General features: G+C 41.6%; 1 protein-coding gene across 2 annotated transcripts in view; it reads left to right on the forward strand.

Annotated features, from left to right (window-relative positions):
* JARID2 (jumonji and AT-rich interaction domain containing 2) overlaps positions 1-17941 on the forward strand; it is a 213132-nt gene that overhangs the window by 102643 nt on the left and 92548 nt on the right. The window lies entirely within an intron of this gene.

Consider the following 17941-nt stretch of genomic DNA (forward strand, 5'->3'; position numbering starts at 1 on the left):
CTCATTAACAAGAGACCAGAATTGAAGAGTAAATGTTCTTTGTGAAAGAGAGGTTTTTGAGCTGCAAGCTGATGCTAGGCTAAGCTGGAGGAAGACTGTTTGGTACAAAGTCCCCTTTATGCCAGCATGGAAGGCGCTCCAATAAAACTGGCATGCAAAGTCATGAAGGTTGATTAACATCCACAGCATTACACAGGGTCATATACAAGTACTCTGCTCATAAAGCAGAATAAATGGGCCATTAGTTAAGGCATTGCTTAGCACAGAAAACCAGCTTTCTTTCTGTTGTAGATCTAGGCTTCTGCCATTAACAGCTGCCTGGAAAGCAGACTTTTTAGAAATAGTTGACTGATTAGAAAAATGAGTTTAAAATACTCCATGCAAACTTGAATATTGGGGTGTATGGGGAAAGTTTTGCAGACTTTCAGTTTCTCTGGCATAGCTGGATATTGAGATGGTGCTGGATTGTTATCTGGCTGGATCAAAATTATAACTACCCAGTAATTTTCTATTTAAATCCTCTCTCAAATGATTTTGGACTCAGTAAGGAATAGTCTCACAAAAACTATATTTGCAGGGAAACTGAGAAAGGGACTGATTCTTATGAGAAAGAATCTGCTCTTCAGTCTATGCTTTCCTCCTTCCAGGAGAGATTCTGGCAGGACAGACAAAGGACTCTGAAATTTTACCTGGGTTTTAGGAAAGTAATTTTCAGGCTTTTTGTCATGGCTGATGTCACTCTTGACCTTTGTTGACTAGGTAGTTCTTCAGGCAGCAGGAATGAGAATAGACTCAAAGAGATGGTGTTCTCCATGCTATCTGTTTCCCTTTACTCAGGTTGAAAGCAGTGGAAAAGTACTGGTTTGGTGTCCTCTTGTCACAAAAAGTCTTGAGTTCCCTAAAGTGCTAAGGACAGTAGGAGGGATCTCACCAAGCTTTTAGTTGGTGTGTCTGTTTACTCTAAAGTTGAATGCTATTCTGCAGCTCGAAGGAGAGATATCTCAGCCCCAAGGTTTGGGAGCGAGTGGTAGTGGCAATTTCAGCAGCATTTGGGGAATTCTTGCGGTATGGGGAGAGGGAAAGTGCCCTCTATAGGGGACAGATTTTGCCCTGATGTTACCTTTCAAGAGCAGATTATTTGGAAGTTAGCACTACTTACATGGGTCCTGCTGTAAAACCAGGAGAGGACGTGCCAACTGAAAATGAAAATGACATGCCAAATGAAAATATAACTTCAGCGGAATTAATTTGCTAAAGTATAAAAAACCCCTGTTTCAAAAGTACACACATTTCTCTCTGCCTCCTCCAAAGCTTGTACCTCAACTGACTGTAGGCACTGTTTCGGGAAAAACTGGGGTATGGCCCTTCTGATTGACACCTCAACACAGAGCTCATCCGAGAACTTAAAGAAATACACTGTCTTAGTCAGAAACTAGAGTGAAGAACAGAGGAACCTCAGGATTGCAGGAGTTTCTCACAGTATACATTTTGCTTCTTAAAATTCACCAAAGTACAATCAAGGTTTAAGTCTATACAAGTTGCAGTTTTGCTGTACTTACTAACCAGCTATGTGCAGGACATGTTGCTGAGCACGTTTGTGCATCTCTAAAAACAGAGCATCCCAAGCCTGCGTAGGTCCCTGAAACACTGATGTGTGGCTTCCTTCAGGATTGCAGAGAAAATGTTCCTGGTCCAAATCTAGCAGCGTCTGCTGTCGGTGCCTGTTGTGAGAGATATTCCTATTTATACCCCTTGCTCTCTGTGAAATGTAGGTCAGGGTTTTTAGCTTATGATTGCTCATAGGACAAATAATTCTCAGATACTTCCATATTGATACTGGACAATTACGAGTACTCCATCTCTGTTTATCTGAGCTCTTGATCTTCTGTTGATAATCTTTTCCCTCCCTTTTAATTGGAAGGAGGAAAAAGTGTTTTGCTGTTTTGCAGTGTCCTTTTCCTCTACAGCTACTTGTGTTTTTTATTCTGTCTTTGTCCTCTTAGTTTCTGGGCTCCCTTTGAAGTGTGAAGGTCTGTTCCTGTGCTACACAGTGCCCTGCCATGCCGGCAACTCCAGGCTGCTTGCTGCAGGCTCAGTGCTACAGCCAAGGAGATTTCTTTTTTTCCTTTCCCCCACTCCAACTCCTGGGCCATCCAGCCTAATGCGAGAACAGATTGGCCTTAGTATTTGGAGAAAAGATCTATAATAAGCACTGGGGACGTGCTGGTAAAAAGCATCAGCATGGTATACCAGCTCTGTTGGAGTACTGACTGTACATTAATTCTCTAACTTATAATTAGCTATATTAAATTCCAATTTTCTGAAAGGAACCATTATCAAATAACACTCTGTTTGAAATCTCAAAGAAACATAAGGAATGAAAGCTCAGTCCTCTTACACTTTCATCTTTCAGAAGCAATCCCTATCTCAACATCTTGACCTACATTTTCTTTATACCCTCTCCAAGAAACATTGTGTGGATTTAATGTCTTAGAAGGGAGGTGAGGGGGTTTTTTTAATGCATGTGTATGTGTTGACATATAAAGTTTGGGGAAAACAATGAGGCCTTCATGTCCCTGATGATTTTTTTTTTTTAAGAGACTTGAAAGGGTTTTCCACAGTATCTCTGAGGCAGATTTTAGGTTCAGAAAGCAATTAAATGTAAAAAGTTTAACCTATTCTTTTATGGTCCACTTATATAAATTTGCTTCTGCCAAAGCCTTTCCTGATTTTACATGGCAGTAGGAGAAAAAAACACCTGGGCATTCATTCCTTCTTGCATCCTACTCTCCATTTGCATTTAATCTTGAATTTTCTTTTTATGATTAAATGGGATTTTTTAAATGTTTGTTTGTTTTGGGGGGAGGGATGGTATGTTTAAAATGCTGGGTTTGTTCCCATGGGTTCTCACCCACCACAGCTACTCTGTCGCTGTTTGGCCTTACTGATAAACAGTTCTACATGGGACCTAGGCTTTAACCTGGGTGGCCTGAACATGCACAGAAGCAAAGCCTGTCAGTGCTGCTTTCCCATTAGATTGGTCCATCTTTCCCTGTTGGAAAGGCATTTCCAGTACTTACAGTGTGCTTGATGCCATCCTCTCTCCTTCATCCCACCACACTGGGGTTATGTTCTGTGTTCTCCAGCTGCAGGGTGAAGAATGTTGCTTGCCCCTTGTGGGAACAGGGAGAATTCTTCTGCCTTTTGTTCAGTGGGGTTTTTATTTTTATTTTTTGTTATTATCTTTCTCTTCTTTTTTTTTTTTGGTGGCAGGGGGCTGGTTGGTGTGTGTTGTGTGCCTGTTAGCACTCTGAACATGTTAAGTGTTAAATACTTGCTAAACATTAACACTATTTAATAGATCTTGCAGCTTGAGAAACATTGTAGGGTGGGAATGTTCTAACTGTAGGAAGACTTTATTTGAACTGTTTCATTTTAATATGTGTCTCTGGCTTTTCATTCACAGGGTACTGTGAATGTACAGAGGGATTCCATTTGTCTTTTTTTTTTTTTTCCTCCTTGCATCATATTGAAATAGAGTTAGGCAGTGTTTTGACTATCAATAATGCACTTTTGGCCCTAGGTCAGGGATTTTATTTTGATTGTAGGGATACAATGGTGAACTTCAGCATACTCACAGCCTCTTGGGTATATTTTGAAAGCCCATTTACCTCTTTAGCATATATTTCTATGCTGTTCCATTGCATGTACCTTCCACCCCCTCACTCCCATTTCTCTGATGCTGTACTTAAAACAAGAAATATGCTAATGGGTGCTAGCCTTCAATTACACCAATGCATGAAAGGAACATTCTGTGTAATGAGTTCCTAGCTGGGGAGGAAGAAACAGTGTTCTTTAAAAATTGCAGGATAGTATTTTATCTCCTTTGCTTATTTGGAAAGATAAAATCATTATATGCACATCAGTGTATTGTACAGTCTTGATTGTATAAGTGTGTGTTGATGGTTGTTCCAAGGTTTCTATTAAGTCAGGAAGCAGCTAATGCTGTTTCACTTCCTCTTCTGATGCCCTGAAACATGAGCAAAAAAAGCTGTTTAATAGCAGCAGAATGTTTCATGGTGGTGGAATTCAACTCCTCTGGGGGCTGGTGTGTCGGGAAGTCTCCTTAACATTTCAGAAGCCTTCTCTCCAGCATCAGGTTTTCAAGTGGCTTCCCCCCTACCCCAGCTCTCATCTCTTCCCCCTGTGGTTTGCCTGTAGAGCTCACAAAAGGGAGGTGAAAGAAAGGTTAAGCTGCTGGTCTCAAGAGCTGGAAATAGAGATGGAAATTGCTTGGCTTGTGAGGAGCGTTTCCTTAAAGGCTGTTACAGCACTGATGTTTCCTGTGCTGATGCTTCAGAGATCTTTGTTAATGCTGGCAAGAATCAGTTGTCCCTGCCATGAAAACAGGAACAGTCTCCATGTGCAGTCTGTCAGGTGGCCGAAGTTGGTGTTATCTGATGCGTCACACTCACTTTGGCCTGTGTGCCATTCCTGCAGTGAGGTCCTCGGAGCTCAGCTGATGGCTGAGCGTAGGATCCTTCTGCTTTATCCCCTCACCTGCTCTCCAAGCGCTGCAGTGCTGAATCTGGCCTGGGAGGGGAGGGATTTCTCCTAAGTGTCTTCCAGCTACAGATTTCCTGGCATGTACTTTTCCATTGCATGTTCCCAGCAGGTAGGCGGCTGTGGTGCATCAGAGAGAGATCCGCCAACCCCTGCCGCTGCTCACGGCACAGGAATGGGCTGGAGTCCCTACCTGAGGCATGGGCTTAGTGCTCAAAGAGAGGTGAAATGTCGTTGCTGCTGTGCACGCCCATGGCAGAGCAATTTGTTCATTTGTGTCGGGCTTTCATATTGCACTTGTGCTTTCAGATTGCTGCATTTGGTCTCAATGTTTTACTGTAACAAGCCTCCTCTCCTTTGACAATAACTCTGCAAACAGATTGCAGGGGACTGAGTGCAACAGCAGAGCAGTTCTTCATCCCAAGCACGGAGTGTAGTTCTCTGACCTTTAATTTTAAAAAGTGAGGAAATTATACTACTCGCTTGCCTGCCCCTACAAGAAATAAAAAAGGGAAAGAAATTCCCTTCCCCTGAGAAGGGAAAAATACAGATATGCAACAGTAAGATAGGTGGATTTGTATTTTTTTCTAAGCATCCTAGTTTTGCAAATATGGTTGAAATTGGATTACTTATTGTATGGTATCTTTCTATGACCACATTGCTGTTTCATGTGTTAGAACCATGTGAAGTGTTTTAAAGAATATATTTTTATATTGAATTTAGCAAGCTAGATGAGAAATCAGTGACAAGGAGGAAGGCGTCCTAAAACTTCAAAGACTGAGTTTTTTGGGAGCTTTCCAGGTGGTTGAATTTTCGTTTCGTTTCATGATACCTTGTAGATACTTTCTGTGAAGGAAAGGAAATAAATGGTGAGTGGCTGTGCCAAGGCAGAAGAGTTCTTTCCCAGGAAAAGCAGCTCTGGTTTTCCCCTGAAGAGAGTTCCATTTCCCTGTTAGCAGCGAGGCACCAAGCATCGTGGATGACATTTAGGGTTACGGACAAAGGCCTTTGAAACCAACGGCTTAAAAAAAAGTGTTTGAGAATTGCTCAGGCAGCTTTCTCTCCTCCCTCTTTCTGGGATGTCACAGGACCTTATGCTGGCCTGGTTGTCAAGTCTGTGTTAAGCCTTTGAACAGACATGTGAGCACTGAGGCTGGCAGGGAATTTGAGATCTGGCTGCAGGCAGTGCCGATGCATCCCTGGCGAAGCATCCCTGGCCTTGCGGGAGGCAGCCTGCCTCCCTGCCTGCAGTCCATCCAGACTGCCCTGGCCTCCTGCACCAGGGGAGGGCTGTCTGGCATGTTGCTGAAGAGACTAGGGTGTTATGTTAGAAGGTCTGTGACCTAATTTTTTTAAAGTCAGTGGATATTTAATTGCTGTAAACACAGAGATCGTAATTCAAGTGCTTAGTAGAATGAGGTGACATGCCAGAGGGGGGAAAAAAAAAAATCCTTGTCAGCAAAAGATGTTGACAGCTTGACTCCTGGAGCTGACTGATGGATGATTCTCAAGAGTTAGGGAGGGCACATTCACTAAAAAGTTATTGAAAATCTGGAGCGAAAGTAATTAAAGTGGTTTAATTCAAATATCTGGCAGATGTAACTTGAGTTCATGTAGAACATCTAGCATTTAGCTCAGTTAATTTTTCCCAGGACAGGATCGGGAGTTTTTGTCTCATTTTCTTTGACTGAAAGTTCAGAGAACCTTCAATGAAGGGAGGGCTAAATCCTTGCTTGTATCTGCTGGCTGCATGGGACAGTCACTGTCACTGCATCGACAGGCTGTGTGTTCTTGCAGCAAACAGGATCCTCATTGCTCGTGTCACATTGGGGGGAAAAAAATTTTATCTGTCTGGAGGGCTGCCCATGCTCCTGGCAAAAGTCATGAAAGGCAAATCCTCAATGACATGCATTAAAATATCAAGTGGGACTGTGCAATTAGAAGTATGTCATTCAACGTTTGCTTTTCACAGCTTTTGTCACAGAGGCACAGAATTAGAGACAATTAAGCAGAGGATAACCTCCCCAAAAGGGCTTTCTGGCAGTTCTCTTGTCTTTTCCACATCCTTTTTCTTAGTGCACACTGCTGTGCTGGAGCCCTCCTACTCTTTCAGAATCTGCTGTTTTGTTTATTTTTGAGGTGCTTGTAGAAGCCAAGCCATGAATTTATGTCTCTGATAATTGTATTTAATTTGGTTTACTTGAGGAAGAAGTAGCCCAGGCACTCTGTTCTTGCTGCTTTCCATTTGCAAATGGAGGAGGGCTGTCCCAGTCCATCAGAGGAGTGTGGATGTTACATAAGAGCCGTGCTGCATTCTTAGCTCCTGCTGCCAGCTCTCCAGGCTTCTCCAAAGACTGCAGCATGGGGCTGGCCTGGCCCCTGCCTGCTGCTGCTTTCTCAGGGTAGGTGCTGGCTATCCAGGACATCAGTTCCAGAAACGGGCTTTTCTTCATCTCCATCAACCCAGATCATAAGCCCAGCCTGTTTGTGTGATCCCTCAGCACAGATGACTGGGAACTGTGCTTCTTTGGAGGGAAAGCACGTAGCAAGTGTTCATCAAGATGCTGTTTTGCTGTTGTTCCCAGTTTCATGCAGATATGCAGTTTTCAAATTACACAGTCCGTAAGGGTTTCCTAGAAATCCTAGCAAATATAGCCAGGCCTTGCTAAGCCTCTGGGTTTTAGCAGCACTTTTCTTCTTTTTCAGGCTCACAAGTATTCATTGTTACTGAGACACTGCATGCCTTTTTATTTCCCTTGTTGTTTTATTTGCACATTCATACGTTGTATTTTCTTCCAATTAGCAGGCTCTTCCTTGCTTCACTGTGTTTGCCTTCACCTTCTTTCTTCCTCCTTCTGTTATACTCTGTGGAGACACAATTGCTAATTTTTACTTTCTAGTGTAGATAGTTGTTGTCTAGAGACATGCTCTTGGCATAGCTTTCTTTCTCATGTTACTTAAAATACCAGAATGTCTTTTTTTAATTTCCTTTTTCATCTTTACTAATCTGTCTAGTCCCCAGGTGCCAAGGTATGGATATTTTTGAAGTGTGGATTTATTGTTCCTTTGTCCATCCATACCTAGTGGAAGTTTAACTCTGAAACAGGATGAGTCTAAAGGCATAGCCCTGTGATGCTGAGGTAGGGGGAAATAACTTGACTGAAAAATGGGACTGCTGTGGTACATTACAGTTAAGCTAGCTCTGTAAAAGTGCTTCAGGAGGGGGAGGAATTGCCCTCACCAATTGACGTAAATCAACAGAAGTGAAATAGTGATTAGCTTGCTTTACTTAATTCTTATTTGGCAGTATAATCCATGCTCTTTCCCTCACATGGGGGGTATTTGTGAAGGACAAATAAAAATATTTTGGAAACAGAGTCAGTAACTTCTCTCCAAATAGCTCTCAAATGGATAAAATCAAACAGAACAAAAAAGGTGGAAACAAAAGGAAGAAAAAAACATTTTTAAATTAAATGGTTTCTCTCACAGATGTATCGCAGGTTTTCTTTACTCTCTCCCATGGGGCATTGCCCCACTAGTTTTCCATTCAGCTGCAAAATTCTCCAGGAAAGGCAGATAAACAAGACACGATGGTTTTGGCATAAAAACCCAAGAAGAATTCATTTGTACCTCACTGATAATTTTGTTAATACCTGGGAACATAGACTTTTCTCTCTCTCAGTGGTTATGGTAGTATTTCAGTTGCTGATACCTTGAACTAAATGGAGATAAATGATATTTTTTGTGGACCTGCTTGTGTCTGTAATTTCTAATAAAATGCATGTTTAACTCTGTTTCCAGGTTGCATAAGAGAGAAGGTGTCTTATAGGACAGATGCAAATCTAAGGGCACTTACTCCAGAAATAAAGCCATTCTGTCCAGCACCAAAATCTACTCAAAATTTCACCTACTGAGGGATGCTAATAACACCAATCTGTGTCTCATGTCATGGTTACTGTGGTTACTGTCTGTACCCCTCCCTGTGTTTCACTGTGGAAGCTGAACTCACTACCTTTATTTTACCTTATTTGGGTGAGCTGAGGTGCCTGGAGAGGAGGTGACCTCTCCAGGGGCACCTGCTTGGCCATGGAACATCTGGACAGAGTCCAGGTCCCTGCATCCTAACCAAGCTCTCTTCCTGGTGTTGGTGTTTCTGTTTTTCTGCTGATGGCTTAATGCCTTCTCTGATCATACAGCTGAGCAACAAAGGTGTGAAGCTTGCATTTGGAGTCCTCTTTCCTATTCCTCTGAAGCTTTCTGACTGCTGTCAAAGGAGGCTGTGGGGCTGAGGTAGCTCTGAGTTGTGTGCATCTAATAGTGTGATTCCTTGACAAAGTACAGGAAGAGTACATGGTGGTCGTTTCCCTGGTGCTAATGGGAGTGTTTATGGTACCATAAAATTGACTGTGTTTGTTTGTCAAAACTTAATGGTCTTTACACAGCCTGGTACCAACTTACCAGAAATGCTACTGCTCTTTCCTTATCATATGGCTCCAGGGACAATTGGTAGGAGCTTGATAGCACAATGGTACAATATAGTACACAGTGAGCAGCTGGTAGGGTGGTGATCATCAAGTCTCCTTCCTCCTCTCTGTTCTGCTTCATTCAGGACAGCTCTGGCTTTTGGGTCTGGGGACAACTGTTCCTTAGGTTTCCTTTCCCCCAGCCTCCCCTCTGTAAAATTAAGGAGAATATTTCAAAAATCCGGGAGTAGCCATTTGTGATTTTAAGATATGACTTAGTTGTCTGTGTTTGTACGAAGGGGATTTAAGAAAGATGAGTTTATTCCCTTAGCTTTTTTTGGGTCAGCATTACCAGCAGAAGTCATCTCAGAGGAATGAGATGTTCCGAGTTTTCATTGTGTCCTTAAAAGTGGAGAAATGTCTTTAATCAGAAAGGTGTGACTCTTTGAATACTTAAGAAAAACCCCCTCATAAATCTAAAATAACAGAAGTAGGGACAAACATCAGGTGAGGTTTTTCTCAATTTATACAGTGCAGACATTGGCAGGCCTTTTTTGGGTGCTTTATTGGTTTCTTTTGTTTTAAATTTCTTTCAGATGCATATTTCATAAATCAAACTGGGGCTTGAAGTATGTCATTATGGCCTGGGGTAGTTTCCAGGCAGAATTAAATTAGGTTCATTTTTTACTGTTGTATTCCTGTTTCTGTGAGTTTAGTACCACCCCAACCTCAATCCAAACTCCCCCAGATGAAAACAAAATACCCTCGAAAGTGTTATGTTGAAACAACAGAATAGTTAATTTCAATTAATGCTGCTGATGGGTAATGGACTAAAATGCACGACACAAAGTCACAAAATGTCTTTGGTTGCTTAATAGTGGTTTTGGATGGAGCTGTAATGGGAGTAAGGAGCTTCCTTCAACCTGTATTATTTAATCAGTTCTCTTCGGTGATCTGGTCCTTTGACAGGCTGACAAACACATCTTGTGCTGTAATGTCATTCATGCTTGGCTTCCATAGCAATGATGTATATCTACATATAAAAGCACTCTTCTGGTCAGTTATGAAGACTGTACAAGCTATTTGCTAACAGTCTTTGGCATAATGGTATTGCTTTATGCATATGCTCTGTTATGTACCACAATCAGCCTAATGTCCAGTGGCTTGTCATCTGAAAAGCCCACGTACTGTTAATTATCATCATGGTGGCAGCACAGAGCACCGTGTGGCATAAACAATGATGGTTTCATGCTGTGGCTTTTTTATTTAGAGGCAGAAAATTGTTGTGGTTTCGCATTACCAAATTAGATTAAAATAGCCTTTATGACAACTATACTTAAAGAAGTGGACAGGGAATTCATATCTCTTATCCCAGAGAAAAATATGGTGTTTTTTGTTTTTAAATTATGTCGCTATCATGAAAACCCCGTTCTTTAGTCTCTGAGACAACCAGAGCATGAAAATAGGCCTTATTTTTGAAGCATGTTGTCTGTTTAATATGTAATGTGATACCTTGTCATGCTGTGACAATGTGACAGATGGCATTTGCACTATAAAACTAAATTATCTTTTGTGCATAGCTATACAACAGCTAAATACAGTAACTCAGTACAGTGTGCTGATTAATGCAGACTGCAGATGTTTTAGAGATACCGGTGTGTTTAAACTTAGCATTGAATGATTAATGTATTTATTTAGCATGCCTACCAAGATTTTGATAGTGTTTCAGCACATAGTCTAGCATGTAAAGGGTGGTTTTGGTAGAAGTCAAATTTAGGATTACAGACAATGCAATTGAGATTTGTATTGCATTGCAGCTGGTTATCTGTTACTTATGAAAAATGGTGAAAACTGTTAATTAATTATACTATGCAAATAAATTTACATATAAAGATATAGCTTATAAGAAACTGCAATGCCCTGTAGTTCAAAATTGTTTGGGTTGGAAATGACTTCTAAGATAAAGTTGAACTGTTAACTCAGCACTGCTAAGTCCACCACTAAACCATGTTCCAAAGTGTTAAATATAGACATCTTTTAAATACCTTCAGGGATGCTCCCTCAACTGTTTCCCTAGGCAGCCTGTTGCAGTGCTTGACCCCCTTTCTTCCATGAAGAAATTTTTCCAAATATCTATCTAAACATTCAGGCTGTTTCCTTTTGTCATATTGCTTGTTGACTGGGAGAAGAGACCAACTCCCACCTGGCTACAGCCTCCTTTCAGGCAGTGGTAGAACACGATAAGGTCACCTCTTAGCCCCCTTTTCTCCGGGTTCAACAGCCCCAGCTCTCTCTGACACTCCTCATCAGACCTGTGCTCCAGACCCTTCCCCAGCTCCATTGCCCATCTCTGTAAACCTTCCAGTACTTCAGTGTCTTTTGGTGAGGGGCCCAAAACTGAACCCAGTATTTGGTAGGTGTGGTCTCACCAGTACTGACCAGACAATCACTGCCCTGGTCCTGCTGGCTGCACTATTGCTGACACAGGCCAGGATGCCACTGGCCTTTTGGCCACCTGGGCACTGCTGGCTCTTGTTAAGCCACTGTCAATTAGCAGCCCCAGCTTTCCTGTCCCTCCAGATCCCTCTGCAGAGCCTTTCTGCCCTCAGCAGATCACTGCTCCTGCTCCTGCTGCTGTTGTGTGTGAACTGACTGAGGGGTGTCCTCAGTCCCCTTGTCCAGGTTATGGATGAAGATGTTCAACAGGACTGGCCCCAACACTGAGCCCTGGGGAACACCATGGGTGACCAGCTGCCAACTGGATGTGATTCCATTCACCACGACTCTCTGGGCCCAGCCATCCGGACAGTTTTTAACCCTGCAAAGAGTGCATCCATCCAAGTCTTGACTAGCCTGTTTCTCCAGCAAAATGCATGGGAAATGGTGTGAAAGACTATACTGAAGTCTAGGTAGGCAGTATCTACAAGACTGAAGAAAAATAAGAGATATATGTGAGACACCAGTTTATTGCTGGTTTTGATTTCTCTACAGAGTATGTGTGAAACATTGTGTACCTGTGTGAAACTGGTGGCCAGAGTAAATAATTAAAGAGATGAGGATAGGAGTTTTTTCCTTCTCTGTATTTCAAGCATAAAATTCATGGTGGTGGGCTTCCATAGTGTGGTTATGCTCAAGAGTTTGTGCAAGTTCAGGTGGTGCTAAACTTCCAGACCGTTTTAGACTTGATAACTCTGTAGTTAAACTCTTTGCTTTCTAACTTTTGTGTCAACTCTCCTAAACAGAATGTTGCAGAAAGAGAAGAAATCACTAATATTTTAAAACAAAGCTTTACTGTGCAACTCCCAAGACTACACAGCTGAAGTCTGGACAGGCATGCTACTTCACATGGGAACAGAGATTTAGCTCCATGCCTATGGAACTACAATCTCTGCTATTTATTACATGCTCTCATAAGAAACATTGTCATCCTAGCATGGTGAGAATGCTGCCTTGAGTAAATCCCTTTTTTGACTTACTGTAACTTGTGTTTGTTTTGCTGCTTGCCCTGGAAACTGGACTTTTCTACCAGCCCAGCGCGGTTCAGCTTGCAGTGATCAGGGAGGAATGCAGGGAAAGGGCTGCCAGGGGGAAAACCAACCCGGAATCTCTTGGCAGAAGGAAGAGAGTATCTCTGCGTAGTCAAGAAACACCCAGGAGCAGAGTTATATATTTCACGTATTGTTGAGATTTGCAGGATGGTTCCTCTGGACTGTGGACACTCTGATGGTATCCTGTACAGAAAGCTGTGAATATGGGCGTGTTGAAATTGTCTTTGTTTAGGTCATTTATTGGTTTGATATCTTTGGCTTATGTTTGTGGGGTGTTGACTGCTGACTTTCCTAACATAATGGCTTTGTGGGTTGCCTCTGACTGTGGGAACTGACTAGAAATACAATTGAATGTATTTTTTTTCCTAAGCTGCCTTAGGACTGGGAAACAGCAAGCTAAAATAGGTGTTGCTCTATTGTAATAACATGGAAATGTTCATGCTGAGATGCCTTGTTGGCATTAGAGTAAGTGATGTGGAAATAGTGTTTTGGAAACATTGTGAAAGTCTCTTCACCAACCACTTAGTTAACTAACCACATGATGCTGAAATTTGCTCAGATGCTCTCCTTTGGTTTCCTGATTATTCAGTAACTTTAATAATGAAGAACATACCAGTAATTGCAGTCTCATCTATTTTTAAAACCAACTAACTTCAAACCCTCCCTTACAATTTTGCTATCTTCTGTTATGTTGCTGCTTTCGGCTCCTCTCTTCCCTATCAGTTTTCCTTCTGTGTGTTTATAGTTAATGTATATTTTATTGTATGGTTCATTCCCAGGTGCTGGGATTTAGCATCACATCTTCAGATGCTCCCAAGACCTGTCCTGTGTGTGCTTGTCAGTCATCTCTCCAGATGACCAGAGATGAGTTAGATCATGATTTGAGAAGAATTGTAGATGCTGCTAAAAGTGTGTGTGTATCACCCAAAACAGTAAGGTCAGCAAGTGTGTACCAAGGCAAATTAAGCCCTGCCTATGCTGGAATAGTTGAGTCTTACTTGCCAGGCTCTTATGAGAAGCAATCCACTTGAGTCAGCACAAGCCCCGTATAATAAGCTAATTTAAGCAGATTTAATTATTCTTTACACACTGTTTTTGGTGAGCAGGACGTTCTGGTTGCTGGAGTAGGCTCAGCAAGACCCTCTGCTCAGCTAACAGCTACAGCCAAGAAGCAGGGGGGATGGTGAGTTGCAGTGGGAGCAGGAGGAAGCATACTGTGTGCAGGTTGTAATGCCATAATACCCGAATTCTGTGTGTATCACCCTAGAGGGTATGGCTCAGCTCTCACAGCAGAGCCCTTCATGCAAGTGAAAGAACAAACAAACTTGTAGCCACAGACATATTGGAAAACATTCAGTGTGGAAGGCAAATAAATAGAAAGTGATAGAAGTCTCTGTAATAATGACTAGTATGCAGGAAGGGCTTTTGTAGTTTCTGTGGCTTGTAACAGAGTAGATGAAAAAGTGATATTTGCTGCTTTTTCGCAATACTGATAAGTGGAAATGTTTTCTTTCTAATCTTTTTAAGCAGCGCATATCTAAAACTGTGATTTGGTGTTGCAACATTTGTGAAAGTTTAAAAACAAATTCAGCAAAACTGTGAGGTTGGTATTTATGTGACTAAGATACATTTCAGAGAGTATGTTAAGATCTCCATGGTTTGGTTTCAAGCTACTCTTTTTAATTATTAGGAATTAGTAATCAGCCTTTCTCTGAAGGTGTCTAGTCTTGATCAGTTAGAACCAGAACAGTGTATTTAAGGATCATAGATGTCATTTGATACATGAGTTCCTGTATTGTGACTTAATTAAATAATTCATTATTACTGACTTAATTAAGGCAGTGTTTATTCAGTGACTTTGAACCGTTCAGTCTTTCAGTTCTTTTTAAACTTTGGCAGCAAATATGCACTACTTCTCTGTATATATAAATTATTATTTCATGTAAGTCATTTTAATATATGAAATCCTACACTGACTTATAATGCAAGCTGCTGTACTTTCAAATTTAATTTTAATGAGGTTTAGGTTTTTTTAAAAAATCTAATTTGACTTTTAAAACAAACACTTTCTATTACAGGAATAAAGTCTTATTTTTATCAACCCTGATTTATTCTGCAGAGTTATTCAGATCTGGTGGTTGGTTGTGAGTCTGGCTGCCAGGAGAGAAGGCAGTGAGAAGTGGGGCTAAGATGAGCCTGGTGGGCAAGGGACAGGCAGCCTCTGCCAGCTTTTCAGCAGCTGAGAATGTCATGGGCTTTGACAGGAGCCAGGGCTCGCTGGCATCGTGATTTAGAGGTTGAAAGGCACAGCCATAGAAAAGCAGAAGAGGAGCTGTTTGTCCTTGGATGTGATTTGGCTCTTGAAGTCTTGCTGGTTCCTTGACTCTTGCTGGGTGCTCTCAAGTAGCCACTCCCTTGGAGTGGTTCAGCTTTCCAGACTATGCAAAAGAGCGTTTTCTCGCTCAGCTACTTTTCTCTATATATCTACAGCTGTAGTACTCACCTTTTAAGAAACACGAATGCCTGCTGCTTCCTGTAGTGTGGCTGGAGAGTCAAACCCACATGGGTTGATGCTCCTTAAGTGCACCAGCAGAACTGTATGTTCTGTTCACTGCACAGGCGCCAACTCATTAATGGTGATAGGAGTGCCTGAGTATCACTTGGCAAAACTGTGGGGTCCCCATCCTGTCCTGGGGCCTCCAGACCTTTCATAGCTCCCAAGTGTGATGCACAGCAGTAAAGAATGTGGCTTATTGCAGTTAGAGATAACAGAAATGGCATTTGAAGGAAAAGGTATCTGGGGGCAAGCTGAATGCATTTGATATAAAAATGATTGAGTGGCAATAAACTTTGTAACAGCCTGCTTCAGCATGTGCTTTCTCTCCAGTGCTTGAAAGGAGGCTTTGGGTTGTGCCTTTCATCACTTCAGAGTGGATTTTGCAATTATGCTGGCCCTGAAAACCTGTAGAACATGACACCCATTCCCAGTATTTATCAGTATCTCTCATTTGTAGTTTTATGCCTCTCTTTTAGGGCACTTGTTTTAGTTGGTTCCAGTGGACGATAGCTAACATCAGTTATCGGCAATATTACTGCGTCTTGGAATGGTGCTGGTTATGATGAATAATGGTAGGCAAACCGATACTTTTTTCTTTGAGGAACACAAATCATGCTTGTCTCCCAAGTGAGTTGATGGTTTGGCAGGGTGAAAGGATGAATAAAAATTGCCTTCCAAGTGCATGCAAGTTGACAGCCTGAAAGGTGATTTTCTTGACTCATATACTTCAGGTTCCTGAGTTTTACATATGGCAAGTCTCCAGAACAAATACTGCTTTTGGAAAACCTAATCAAATTCTGCTATAAGAGTTAAGTTACTGAGTGTCAGGCCTCAAATGATATGCTTGATTTAGACTTCTCTGGAGTTCAAAAATTGTAAATTTTATCAGCAGTGGTTTCATGGAAAAATGCAAAGCAAAAGTTGAAACTTTTATAAGAATAAACTTAGAGGCACTAGGGCTTTTAGAGAGGGTGAATTCAGCATAGAAATATAATCTGTTCAGTGTTTTTTCAAAGTTTGCCTTCATTTCCTTGGGAATGCTTTGAAGGGATGCTGTCACCCCACGTCATATTGTGTTTTTACACTACAAACCCTTTTGTAGTATCATGTGCTGATACTGAAATTTGTTTTATTTGTTGGGTCACAGTTTGAGATCCCTTTAATGAAAAGGAAGTATCAAAAGGAATTCAATAAAAGGGGAGAGAAAATGTAAATTAGGTCATATTACTTCTCTCTGATAGTCTTATGCTGGCTGGAAGAGACAATTTAATGCAAAAATTCATGTGTAGTTTCAACTTCTGCTCTGTGGGCTGTGTATTAGGAAAAAAAATTGAGCTACCAGTTTGTTGGCTCTTTCCCAGAAAAAAAACGGAACATGTTTTTGCTTTGTAGGTGGAGTTTTTAAAACAGTGTATGCAAAAAAACTGCAGCATGTGGCTACCACATAGCCCAAGACAAGCAATTTGATGTGGTTCAGAATGAATATGAGCAAACTTTGATTGGGAAAAGGAGAGGGAGATAGGATGCAGACTTTGGATTAGGCTGTTTAAAACTGGGCAGTCAGAGCAATTAGATTGGAATTGGGGAGGTTCAGAGCCTGCTGGCAGTCGTAGTGCCTAAGCAAGCAGTGAATAAATGGCCTTGTGGGGAAGGAACGTTTGGCTTCAGCTGTGGCCAAGCTTCCAGTACTTAGAGACAGCAGCTCACTGGGGGAGGTGTCTTTTCTCTTGGTCTGGTTATGCTTTGGTGTCTGTTTGGAGCTGAGCTTGGTTGAATGCTTGGTTATGCAATGAGTAAGTGCATTGCTGATGCTGGATGGTGATTTTCCTGAAAACAGATCTGAAATGCTGTGGCACTGATACATAGTGCTGGTGGAAATTCTTGAACTGCAGTTCTTAGTAAGTGTTCTCAGTGCAGTACTCTGACCTGGCTCATCTTGGAAGGGGCAGCACAGCACCACCCCTCACTTCCCCACCCTGTTTTTTCTAAGGTGCAATTATAGAGAGACTGAAATGTCTAAGGGAGGGAAGTCCTGTCAGCATTTCTCTGAGGAAATACAGCTGTGAAACAGCTTTGTTATGCCATTTCTAAAACTATTTGGGTGGGGAGATGAGAAAGCATTCTCCTTGATAAAATTGCAGCTCCTCTGGTAATAAGCTCTTATAACATCAAGTAAATAGTGAGCTAATAAAATAGTTTCCTCCCTCTTATCCTAGAGCCTGCTGAAGAATATATTACTCATTTAATTCCTCCTTAAATGTGAGTGGTTTCATTGCCTATCTGCTGTTGTTTGTAAGAGTGATATTATATTGTAGTTACTTGGTGGCGTAGAATACACAAAATTTGTTGAAGGTTATGCTTGCAAAGGTCCAATGCTGTCTTCCATCTGTGTGACTATGTGACTCCACTTGCTGTATTAGTGTGCCAGGAGAGAGAAGGCACAAAGGCTGTGGCCTAGGTGCCTTTGCTGCCCTGTGTACTTTTTCTGGCAGTCTGGAGTTTCTGTAGGTTAGTGACACTTGGCCAGAAGAATCAAAGTCAGGAAATGGACATTTGATGTTCACTTCTTTGGGATTTAGGATTTTTTTTCAAGGGATCATAAACTGCAGTAGTTGAAAGTGCCAGAATGAAGAGCAAGATGATGTCAAATTGAACCAAATGGCAGCTTAATTTTATATCAATCCACAGATAAATGCAAAATACTCTCATCTATGCTAGTCACAGGAATTCTGTAAAACATGGATGAATTTGACTAAGCTGTGTCCCTTTTTCAAGTGTGACAAGATTATAAACACTATTGCAAACACTCA

Source organism: Zosterops lateralis (assembly GCF_965231275.1).
Source record: "Zosterops lateralis genome assembly, chromosome: 1".
NCBI lineage: Eukaryota > Metazoa > Chordata > Aves > Passeriformes > Zosteropidae > Zosterops > Zosterops lateralis.